Source organism: Apium graveolens, chromosome 9 (genome assembly GCF_009905375.1).
Source record: "Apium graveolens cultivar Ventura chromosome 9, ASM990537v1, whole genome shotgun sequence".
Classification (NCBI taxonomy): Eukaryota; Viridiplantae; Streptophyta; class Magnoliopsida; order Apiales; family Apiaceae; genus Apium; species Apium graveolens.
This window is the reverse complement of record NC_133655.1, coordinates 447,510-459,090: the sequence shown is the minus strand read 5'-3', so window position 1 is coordinate 459,090 and position 11,581 is coordinate 447,510.

The following is an 11,581-nucleotide window of genomic DNA, read 5'->3' as shown; positions in this document are numbered from 1 at the left end:
TATAGGGGGGTGACTGCCCTCGTGCTTCACTTCGCCCAGCATATCCGCTTCCTCCAACCTCAGGGTGAAGGGGCATCCCATAAGAGGGGTTAGTAGTAACAATAGTTGAATATTCATACCCGACGGGTCGAGAATTCACAGGTATATGTACTTGTTGAACTTGAGGATTCGTACCTTGAATAGTCGGGGGAGTTGTCTCTTGTAGCTGAGGTTGAGTTGCCCCTGTCTGGGCTTCCCCCTGAGTAGATGCATAAGTTGAATGGGGAGGAACCTCCACGGTTGACAAAATCACCTGGGTTGTCTCTGATGGTGTTCCTTCCTCTAGAGCTCTAATTGTTCTCCGTGTTCTCGTCATGGTTGTTGTTGTGTCTTCCCACAGACGGCGCCAAATGTTATGGATAAAAAACTAAGGTTATTATTTGCTGTATTTATTACCAAGATTCGGGAGCTCAAGGCCTTTAATGGCTGCTCTCGTGTTTCGTAGCTTAATTCTGCCTTTACGAGATGCCTACGTATCTCTGTGAATTAGAGAATCAAGCCAAAAAACGTAGTTCTGATTTGTGGGGTGAGCCCCTTATATAGATGTTGGGAGTCCTTGAATTGGACTTGGTATAGGAGACTTGGTGGGCAAGTCTCATAATTAGAATGGACTTTGAAGTCCTAGATAGTAGGAAACTGATTCCTTATCCTTTTAGGTCCCCTTGAGGCTAATCTATAAGGATTTATATCCTTATCGGGACTCTTCTCAATAGCTGATTTTTTCCTTATTAATTAATTATGAAATTAATTAATAATCAGGGCTTTTGGGCCTTCTTTATTTCATCAGGCCTGATCTGGTCCATCAGGCTTAACCTTTCTGGTCTGAGTATCATATATCTTTTTACTGGGCATGGCAGCCCACACCTTGCAGTATTAAATTATACTATCATAATTTATTTATCCCTATCAACCGTATATACAACAATTAACATGTTAACATCATATACATCCAATTTGACATCGTTTAACCATCTATAAATGCCATTTTTATACAAGTTAATTTTGTTCTACATTTTGGCTCTAATCAACCATGTAAGGCACTTTTCACCATATTAGAGTCACTTTGCACCCTCTAAGAGTCACTTTCCACCATATATTTGTACAATTAACATGCTAACATCATATACATCCAATTTGACATCCTTTTATCACATCTTAGTTCAACTTTAATACAAGTCAATATTGTTCCACAATTTGGTTCTAATCAACCATTTAAGTCACGTTTCACCATATTAGAGTCACTTTGCACCCTATAAGAGTCACTTACCACCATATGTATAACAATTAACATGTGAACATCATATACATCCAATTTGACATCCTTTTACCACCTATTAATTCCACTTTCAGACAAGTTAATTTTGTTCTACATTTTGGCTCTAATCAACCATCTAAGGCACTTTTCACTATATTAGAGTCACTTTGCACCCTCTAAGAGTCACTTTCCACCATATATTTGTACAATTAACATGCTAACATCATATACATCCAATTTGACATCTTTTTACCACCTCTTAGTTCCACTTTCATACAAGTCAATATTGTTCCAAATTTTGGGTCTAATCAACCATGTAAGTCACGTTTCACCATATTAGAGTCACTTTGCACCCTATAAGAGTCACTTTCCACCGTATATACAACAATTAACATGTTAACATCATATACATCCAATTTGACATCATTTTACCATCTATTAATGCCACTTTCATATAACTTAATTTTGTTCTATATTTTGGCTCTAATCAACCATGTAAGTCACTTTTCACCATATTAGAGTCACTTTGCACCCTATAAGAGTCCATTTCCACCATATATTTGTATAATTAACATGTTAACATCATATACATCCAATTTGACATCCTTTTACCATCTCTTAGTGCCATTTTCATACAAATCAATATTGTTCAACATTTTGGTTCTAATCAACCATGTAAGTCACGTTTCACCATATTAGAGTCACTTTGCACCCTATAAGAGTCATTTTCCACCGTATATACAACAATTAACATGTTAACATCATATAAATCCAATTTGACATCGTTTAACCATCTATAAATGCCACTTTTATACAAGTTAATTTTGTTCTACATTTTGGCTCTAATCAACCATGTAAGGCACTTTTCACCCTATTGGAGTCACTTTGCACCCTCTAAGAGTCACTTTCCACCATATATTTGTACAATTAACATGCTAACATCATATACATCCAATTTGACATCCTTTTATCACCTCTTAGTTCCACTTTCATACAAGTCAATATTGTTCCACATTTTGGTTCTAATCAACCATTTAAGTCATGTTTCACCATATTAGAGTCACTTTGCACCTTATAAGAGTCACTTACCACCATATGATAGCAATTAACATGTGAACATCATATACATCCAATTTGACATCCTTTTACCACCTATTAATGCCACTTTCATACAAGTTAATTTTGTTCCACATTTTGGCTCTAATCAAACAAGTAAGTCATTTTTAACCATATTAGAGTCACTTTGCACCCTATAAGTGTCAATTTTCACCATATATTTGTAAAATTAACATGCTAACATCATATACATCCAATTTGATATCCTTTTACCACCTCTTAGTTCCACTTTCATACAAGTCAATATTGTTCCACATTTTGGGTCTAATCAACCATGTAAGTCACGTTTCACCATATTAGAGTCACTTTGCACCCTATAAGAGTCACTTTCCACCGTATATACAACAATTAACATGTTAACATCATATACATCCAATTTGACATCGTTTTACCATCTATTAATGCCACTTTCATACAACTTAATTGTAATAACCCCAAAATTTTAAACTTTTTGTAACCCTTATGAATAGTGTTTTTGCTGATATTGCTGAATAAGAAAACTGTTCATGCCACACTATGTAGGGTTTCTTTTATGGATATTCTGAGATTTTATTAGTACTCTATATGGTATATAAGTGTATGTAAAGATCGTCAGAATCCAATTCCGAACACTTTGATTTTTTCCGGAAATCCACTAGATACGGAAAGAATTGAGTATAAGGTAACATGATAAAATGGATTTAAATTAAAGGATTATAAGAGAGGATCATAAAAGGAATATAATGTATTGAGAAAGGTTAAGGAAACCCAAGTAATAAGATCCCGGGTATGATCCCTCAAACGAGAAACGAGAACGAAAGTTAAGCGAACCGTATAACAGATCAGCGGTCATTAGACAAACAATTAGGAAGTTAATCAAGGAGGTTAAGGATGATGAGGTCATCCAACCAATAAGAAGAGGGCAAGTAAGGGATGATGACATCATAAGCATGACATAAGCATGACATAAGGGGAAGGAGATGTGGTTGAATTAAAACCACACAAAGTTCAAGGTTAGAAAGGTAATTAACCAAAAACAAAACAAAAACAACCAAGCTAAGCTAAACAAATCGAAAACACAAAATCATTTCATTTCTCCCACATTGCTCTCGGCTTTTTCCCATTTCAAAGTGAAGAATTTTCAAAATTCAAGTTCCAAGCTTCCTAAATTGGTAAGATAATTCTCTAGTACTCCTTATGCATAGTTATGGCTATCATATGAGTTTAAGCCTCCAAATCATTCACAATCTTCTCCAAGAAATCAATGAAGAAGATAATGAATAGTGATTTCAAGATTTTTAACTTGATTTTTCTTGTTTTTCCTTTAAGATCCAAGCATCCCTAAGACATCTCAAGGCTTCTTAAGGCTTCCTAGCTACTCACATCACTTCAAGGAAGGTATATCATCTCCAAACCCTAGCTTTACTTTGTATATTAGGATGATTTTGGTTGTTATGGTAATAGAGTAGCTTAATGCTTGTTGGTTTAGAGTTTGGGTTAGAATGGTGGTGAATTGAATGTTGAAATCTTATGGTTTGGTTAAAGGACTTAAGTATAGTTTAAATTCAAGTTTAAGAATAAGTATAATTGTTAAAATTGAGTTGATTGGGGCTGTTATGATGTATTGTGGATGGATGTTGGTTGTATGAATGAATTGGGATTGATTGGTGATTGAATTGGAATGGTATAAAATTGGGAAATCGCGTAAACATAGTCGTCGTAATGTCCGATTTACTTTAGACTGCTTTTGTTCATAAAATTAGGACCCGAGAACTCCCTTCTAGGTTTTAACCATTGCCATGTTTAGATAGTTCATGTTACGAGCTTCGTTTTGATATGTGGTTCGTTTGATTCCGATGTACGGTTTAGGAGAAACGGTCATTTTAAGTAATGACGTTTCGCGAACGAACCATTACCCCTCGCCTTACTTTGAAACATATGTTAATGACCTAAACGGGCTAATTGGAGTATGAAATATTTATTTAGAGTGTGTTAGGCAGTTGTTAAGACACTCGCGAAAGAATAGCCTTAAAAGTCGTAATGGTTAAATTATTAAAAATGGTTGAGCCGAGGGTACTCGAGTGACTTAAGAGAATCAGTAAGCGCAAAGCGAGCGTTAGAGTCTAATTTGGTTAAAGTATAGATTTACAAGTGACTTTGGTTTAATTCCAAATCACATGTTGTTTATAGGTTACCAGACTCGTCCCGAGCCATTTGTAACCCCCAGTCGCTCAGGCAAGTTTTCTACCCGTATAACTGTTGTTGTGATGTATATGTGTATATGCATGATCTTGCGATAAATGCATATTTGTTATTAGCAAATTTTTGCGATATATTGTAGCATGTGATATGGTATATATGCATGCCTGTTTCATATTCTTGATTTATATATCTGTTGGTTCAATGCTTATAGTTGCATAATACATATGCTAGAGATAAGCGGTATTTGAGTTTACCCTTAGTATAGGGGATCAAAAGGTGAACATATTTCTAAACCGGGAGTCGATGTTCCCGAGTATATTATATATATATATATTTATATATATATGGATATAGTTTTCAAAACTATTGATCGAATAAGTTTTATTCGATAACTTTATTTATTTAATGAATATTATTTGAATATTGATTCGAGGACTTATGACTCTGTTTATTCTATTTAATGATTATTAATTGGATATATATTTGAGGATCTATGACTCCGTTTATTTTATTTAATGAATATTATTTATAATATTCATTCGAGGTATTATGACTCCGCTTATTATTTAATAATATTCTTTATTTTATTAAAGAATAATGTTTCGATAATCAAACTTATTTTCGATTATTCAAATAAAGATAGTACTTTCGTATAAGTATATCTTTGGTTATTTAATATCCATTTCAAGTATGAGTTTTAAAACTTCTACTTCGAATATTTTAATAAGGATTATCTTTATGAGAATATTATTTAAATAATAATATTCAGATATTTCTAATATATCGGGACTGATTTATTTTAATAAATCAGCAGTACTCCAAACATTCTTAAAAATGTTTTCGAGTCTTCAAAATGATTTTTAAAGTTAGAGTGGACCCCAAAACTCATTTTTATATTTAAGATCTTCCTTTCAAAGGGGATTTAAATACTCGCTCAAAACCTGGGGGATCCAGCTCTGTGGTGTATTTTATATTCGCAACAAGGTTGCTGTTTTCATAAATGAATTGGTTACTTACCCAACGTTCGGGAAGTAAGTCCATCTAATTGAGTCGGCATAAGCGACAGACTGGGGTACGGTCTATCAAAGTGTAAGTGGCTGGGTGGCAGCCCATCAACGCGTAAGAGGCCGGGTGGCGGTCCAGCACAAGGTCCTAATGAAGCCAGGGTGATGACCGGTGGGGGATTCATCCATCTACTAGTAGAAAAGGTCACTTATTGGTATCATTGCCTGATCAACAAGATATCGGGTTTATGCCAAAATTTGTTACAAACTCTGTTCATACTTTACATAACAGAGGTTCCAGGAAATGTTTAAGAGATATATATGTGGATATATATCGGGACTAAATAAAGTATCTCGTAACTTTATTTCATTCAATAATATTTCAAAGATTGAATCTATTCAAGTCTTAACTTGTGGTCTCATCTATGGGATGACCTTTTTAAACCTATAATACTTTGAACAGTGGTAGTTCAAGTAGCCTTATAAATGATATAAGTATAGTGAAGTAATTGGTAACTTCATCCCTTGTTTTTGCTTATATCCAGTAAGTAATTATCTTTCACCTAATAAAGGTTTCCAGCAAGTTATCCATTTAGATGCTTGCGTTATTGTTTACACTATATATTATTTTGCGAGTTGTAATGCTCACTCTTGCTTTATTTCTTCATCACACAACAACAGTTAGGAAAGATGGCCAGACTCCAGCAGACCCAGCGCAAGAGCGTGGGAAGCGCCCCGCGCCTTCCCGTTGAGATCATAGTTGCTATAGCTGCAGAGGTAGATCTATTTATAGATCAGACCTTCTACTTTTGGTAATCAATTATGTATAATTATAACTTATGGCAGATAATGGCAATTAAGTGTAAACTTATTAAGTAATCATTTTTGGGTTGTAATAACTTTTAAGTTGTGGATTCAAAGACTTGTACTTATTTCAATTTCATCTCTGAGACTATAACGGGTTGTGGTGTGTGTTAGTGTGGGGTCACAGTATGAGGTTATTTATTGTTAATTAAGTGAAGTGATATTGTGGAAAGAAAGACCGTGACGACCCGGATCCCTGACCCCGGATCTGGGGGTGTTACAGAAATGGTATCAGAGCTAAGCGTTATAAACCTCAGAGATGATGCGACGATGTAATAATAAACTCACAAAGATAATAAGAACTCTTGCCAAGTTCATGGTCGGACTACTTAAAGTAGCGCTGACAGTTAAAACCCTTACGGGAACCCTTATAAGTATCATGATAGTAACTTAGCTCGTTTAATGTGTAGGCGCATGAGATAGAGGACCCTGAGATGTTCGAGTGTGAGCATGATGAGGCACTGCTAGATGCCGAGGATCAGGAGGAGCCTGAGATGGAGGAGGAGGACTCCTCAGAGGAGTTAGAGACAGAGGTCATTACTATTTCAGATGAGGAGGACCCGGATGAGGTCCCAGTGGCTGAGGAGCATGTCGGAGCTATGGTAGTGTACACTAGTACCCCTTTACCCACACTTTCGGTGGTCAGAGCTCCTACCCCTCCACTACCATCCTGGAGCACTTATGATGACAGCTCTGAGACTGATACTCCCGAGCCTAGGCAGACCGAGGAGGCACCCCCAGCGGCTCCGGATTCACCACCTCTCGACCCTGCCCATAGGCAGTCTTTGTTAGCCCACGGCTATGTTCAGGATGTACTGAGGACCCGATTGGCTGTTGCTGAGGCCCGGCTGGATGAGGCCAGGAGGGAGTTGGATGCGGAGAGGGCGGGTAGGCGTACCCAAGCTTATGAGACTAGGGCTGCTATACCCTGGTCCTTGAGGAGGGAGCTGACGGGGATAGAGCTCACGTCCCGAGCGAGACTCAGATCGCTCCAGGGGGACAGGCATGGTAGGATCTCCAGGAGGCAGGCCGACTATATCTTCCGTCGTGCGATGGAAAAGGTATGGGAGCTGACCCGCTCCGGTGTGTGATTCAGGACTGACGATGGGATAGTCTAGTTGTCTAGTTAGTCGAGGCCTTAGTAAGAGCCAATTTTCCGGGATAGTTGACTTGTATATAGCATCCTTTTTTCTGACTAGACAGATAGACTCTTGTGTATCACTTTTGGGAAAGATGGCTGTAGCACTGTTGTACTTTTGACCAGATCAAACTATGTATTTTCTCGCATTATGTGTATATTTGTTTCCTTTCAGTTCAGTTCCTTAGTGACGGGATCACTGTTTTTATCATTATTATTACTGCACTTCTTATTAGAACTGTCATAAAACATTAGAATTGCGAGATACATTCTCCCCATTATAGAGTTGTGCAAGGCACAATGTTGTGTATGATTGTGACCTAACGTTGAATTTCCCAATAATTTTTTTTGTTATCAGTAGCATGCCGCCAAAAAAGATTGGAACTAGGGCGAACCCTGGATCTGAGGACCAGGGAAGCCATAACCAGGACGATAGGAACCAGGAACACAGTGAAGAGGAAGATGAGGATTATGTTGAACAGGATGACTCCTTGTATGAAGAGGAAGAGGAAATATATGATGTTGAGGGATTTGAGATAGAGGCTGAGGAAGGAGAAACTGAGGTTGAGCAACCAATACCAAACCCAGGCATGGATCCCATGGGCCAGTTCATGCAACTACTAAGGCAGAACTTGGAACGTCAACCCAACCCACCCCCTCAAGGAAATAACAATGCTGTGGCAAACTCTTTTAGGGCTTTTAAGTCCCTTAAGCCCTCTGAGTTCCACGGATCAGCCGACCCAGTTGAGGCAAGGGCATGGTTAAAGAAAATGGAGAAATCCTTTGAGATCCTGAGTATCGATGAGGCACAGAAGACTGTATTTGCTACCTACCTTCTGAAAGGAGAGGCTAACTACTGGTGGGAGACCAAGAAAAATATGGAGACATATGCTATTATAACCTGGGAAAGATTCAGTCAGTTGTTTTTGGGAAAATATTTCCCGAGGTTTATGGAAAACCAGATGGAGCTCAAGTTCTTGGAGCTAAAGCAGAATAACTTATCTGTAGCAGAGTACGAAGCGAAATTTACTGAATTATCAAGGTTTGTGCCGGAATTTGTAAGCACCGAGGAAAAGAAAGCTAGGAGGTTTCAGCAGGGACTGAAACCGTGGATTCGGAATAGGGTGGCAATCCTTGAGCTTACTGATTATGCCACTCTGGTGCAAAAGGCAACAATTGTAGAAGCCGGAAGTGAACAGATGCAGAAGGAAAGAGAGAAGAAGGGAATGAAGAGGAAAAGTATGAGCATGGGTGGAGGTTCCACATGAAGGAACTTCCCAACTAGAGTTAATAGGGGAGCAGTGTCCCTACGGGGAAAGGACATTGGGTTTAAGCGGCCAATGAGTGTAAATGTGAGCCAGAGCGGCCAGAAGTCCAGAATGTCCTATTCCAACCAGTCTCGACCCCCATTGTCAGCCTGTAACACTTGTGGAAGGATGCATTCTAGGGAGTGTAAAGGAAAGCCGGTAATCTGCTTCAAGTGTGGTCGAGAGGGTCACTATTCGGACAAGTGCACTTCGCCAACCCCCATTATCCGCCCAACCACCACTTGTCATCAGTGTGGACGCCCGGGTCATTGGAAGAGGGAATGCCCAATGAACAAACCAGCAGCTTCGGGAGCAAGCAGGGCAGCTTCTAATAAGCCACCTACTGCAAGGACTTTCAACATGACAGTCCAGGATGCTATAAAAGATTCAGATGTGATAACAGGTACCCTTTCTCTAAATTCAGTCAGTACAAACGTTTTATTTGATTCAGGAGCAACTAAATCTTTTATATCAAGGGACTTTGTGCGTAAATTAAGACTTAAAGCTGAACCCTTGATAGAGCCCTTACAAGTAGAAATAGCCAACCATAAAGTTATTCTTGTTAATCTGATTCACCCCGCCTGTGAGTTAGGCATAGGGGAACAATCTTTCAGTATTGATCTGATTCCTTTTAAGTTAGGGGAATTTGATATAATTTTGGGAATGGACTGGCTATCTAGCAATGATGCTCAGATAGACTGTAAGGGGAAGAAAGTTAAGTTGAATATTCCAGGAAAGAAAGAAGTCATATTTAGGGGAAAGAGGCAGACGCAGAAATTTTTGACCATGGCCCAGGCTAGAAGGATGCTACGAAAAGGAAACGAGGCTTACCTAGCCTATGTGGTAGACACGTAAAAGGAGGTGCCCAACTTACCAGATATTCCAGTAGTCAACGAATTTGAAGATGTATTCCCACAAGATCTTCTGGGATTACCACCCGATAGAGTGATTGAATTTGCGATTGAGTTGGCCCCAGGGACGACGCCAGTTTCAAAAGCACCTTACCGGTTAGCCCCGTTAGAAATGAAGGAATTAGCTATCCAATTGCAGGAACTCTTGGATAAGGGTATGATAAGACCCAGTGTGTCTCCGTGGGGAGCACCAGTTTTATTTGTTAAGAAGAAAGATGGGAGCATGAGGCTGTGCATCGACTATCGAGAGTTGAACAAGCTAACCATAAAGAACAGGTACCCGTTACCTAGAATAGACGATCTGTTCGACCAGCTAAAGGATGCTGTTTATTTTTCCAAGATTGACCTGAGAACTGGATATCACCAACTAAAGATTAAACCCGAAGATATTCCCAAGACAGTGTTCCGTACCAGGTATGGGCATTATGAGTTCTTCGTAATGTCCTTTGGATTAACCAACGCCCCAGCGACTTTCATGGATTTAATGAACAGAGTATTTAAGAAGTACTTGGACAAGTGTGTGATAATTTTTATCGATGATATTTTAATCTACTCAAGGACTGAGGCAGAACATGCAGAGCATTTAAGGATAGCTCTAGGAATACTCAGAGAGGAACAGTTATATGCCAAATTCTCGAAGTGTGAATTCTGGCGGAATGAAGTATAGTTTTTAGGACATGTGATCAATAAAGAAGGAGTATTGGTCGACCCCTCCAAGATAGAGGCGGTCTCAAATTGGGAAAGGCCAACCACACCCATAGAGGTAAGGAGTTTCATAGGATTGGCCGGCTACTATCGTAGATTTGTGCAGGACTTTGCGAAGATCGCAGCCCCTTTGACACGACTTACTCGTAAGACAGAGAAGTTTGAATGGACGGAGAAATGCGAGAACAGTTTTCAGGAACTAAAGAAAAGGTTGGTAACGGCCCCGGTGTTGGCATTGCCAGACGGAAAAGGAGATTTTGTGATATATAGTGACGCGTCGCACAAAGGATTAGGGTGTGTGCTTATGCAGCACGGTAAAGTGAATGTTTATGCGTCAAGACAACTGAAGGAATACGAGATTAGATATCCTACTCATGACCTTGAGCTCGCAGCAATAGTTTTTGCCTTAAAAATTTGGAGGTACTACTTGTATGGAGAGAAGTACGAGATTTTCACAGACCATAAGAGCCTCAAGTACATATTTACGTAGAAAGAGCTCAACATGCGCCAGAGGAGATGGTTAGAACTAATCAAGGACTATGATTGTGAGATTCTCTATCATCCGGGGAAAGCCAATGTGGTGGCTGACGCCCTCAGTAGGAAGGAAAGGCTCAGAATGTTAATGACTTCGGAGGAATTAATCAGGGATTTCGAAAGAATGGAAATAGAAGTAAAGGTAACCGGAACCGGAACCGAAAAGCTGTTTGAGATATCAATGCAGCCAGAGTTATTAGAAAAGATTAGATTGTGCCAAGAAAGAATGATGAATGAGGGCAGAGAGTCAATGACTGGAGAAGAGATCCATACTGAGAAAGATGATAAAGGGATAATGAGGTACTCCTACCGGATTTGGGTTCCGAACGTTCAAGAGCTTAAAGACGAGATTTTGGATGAAAGTCATAGTTCAAGGTATTCCATTCACCCGGGAAGCACCAAGATGTATAGGGATTTGAAGGAATATTACTGGTGGCCCAACATGAAGAGGGACGTAGCAGAATGGGTAAGCAAATGTTTGACTTGCCAAAGAGTAAAGGCAGAGCACCAGAGACCCAGTGGACTTT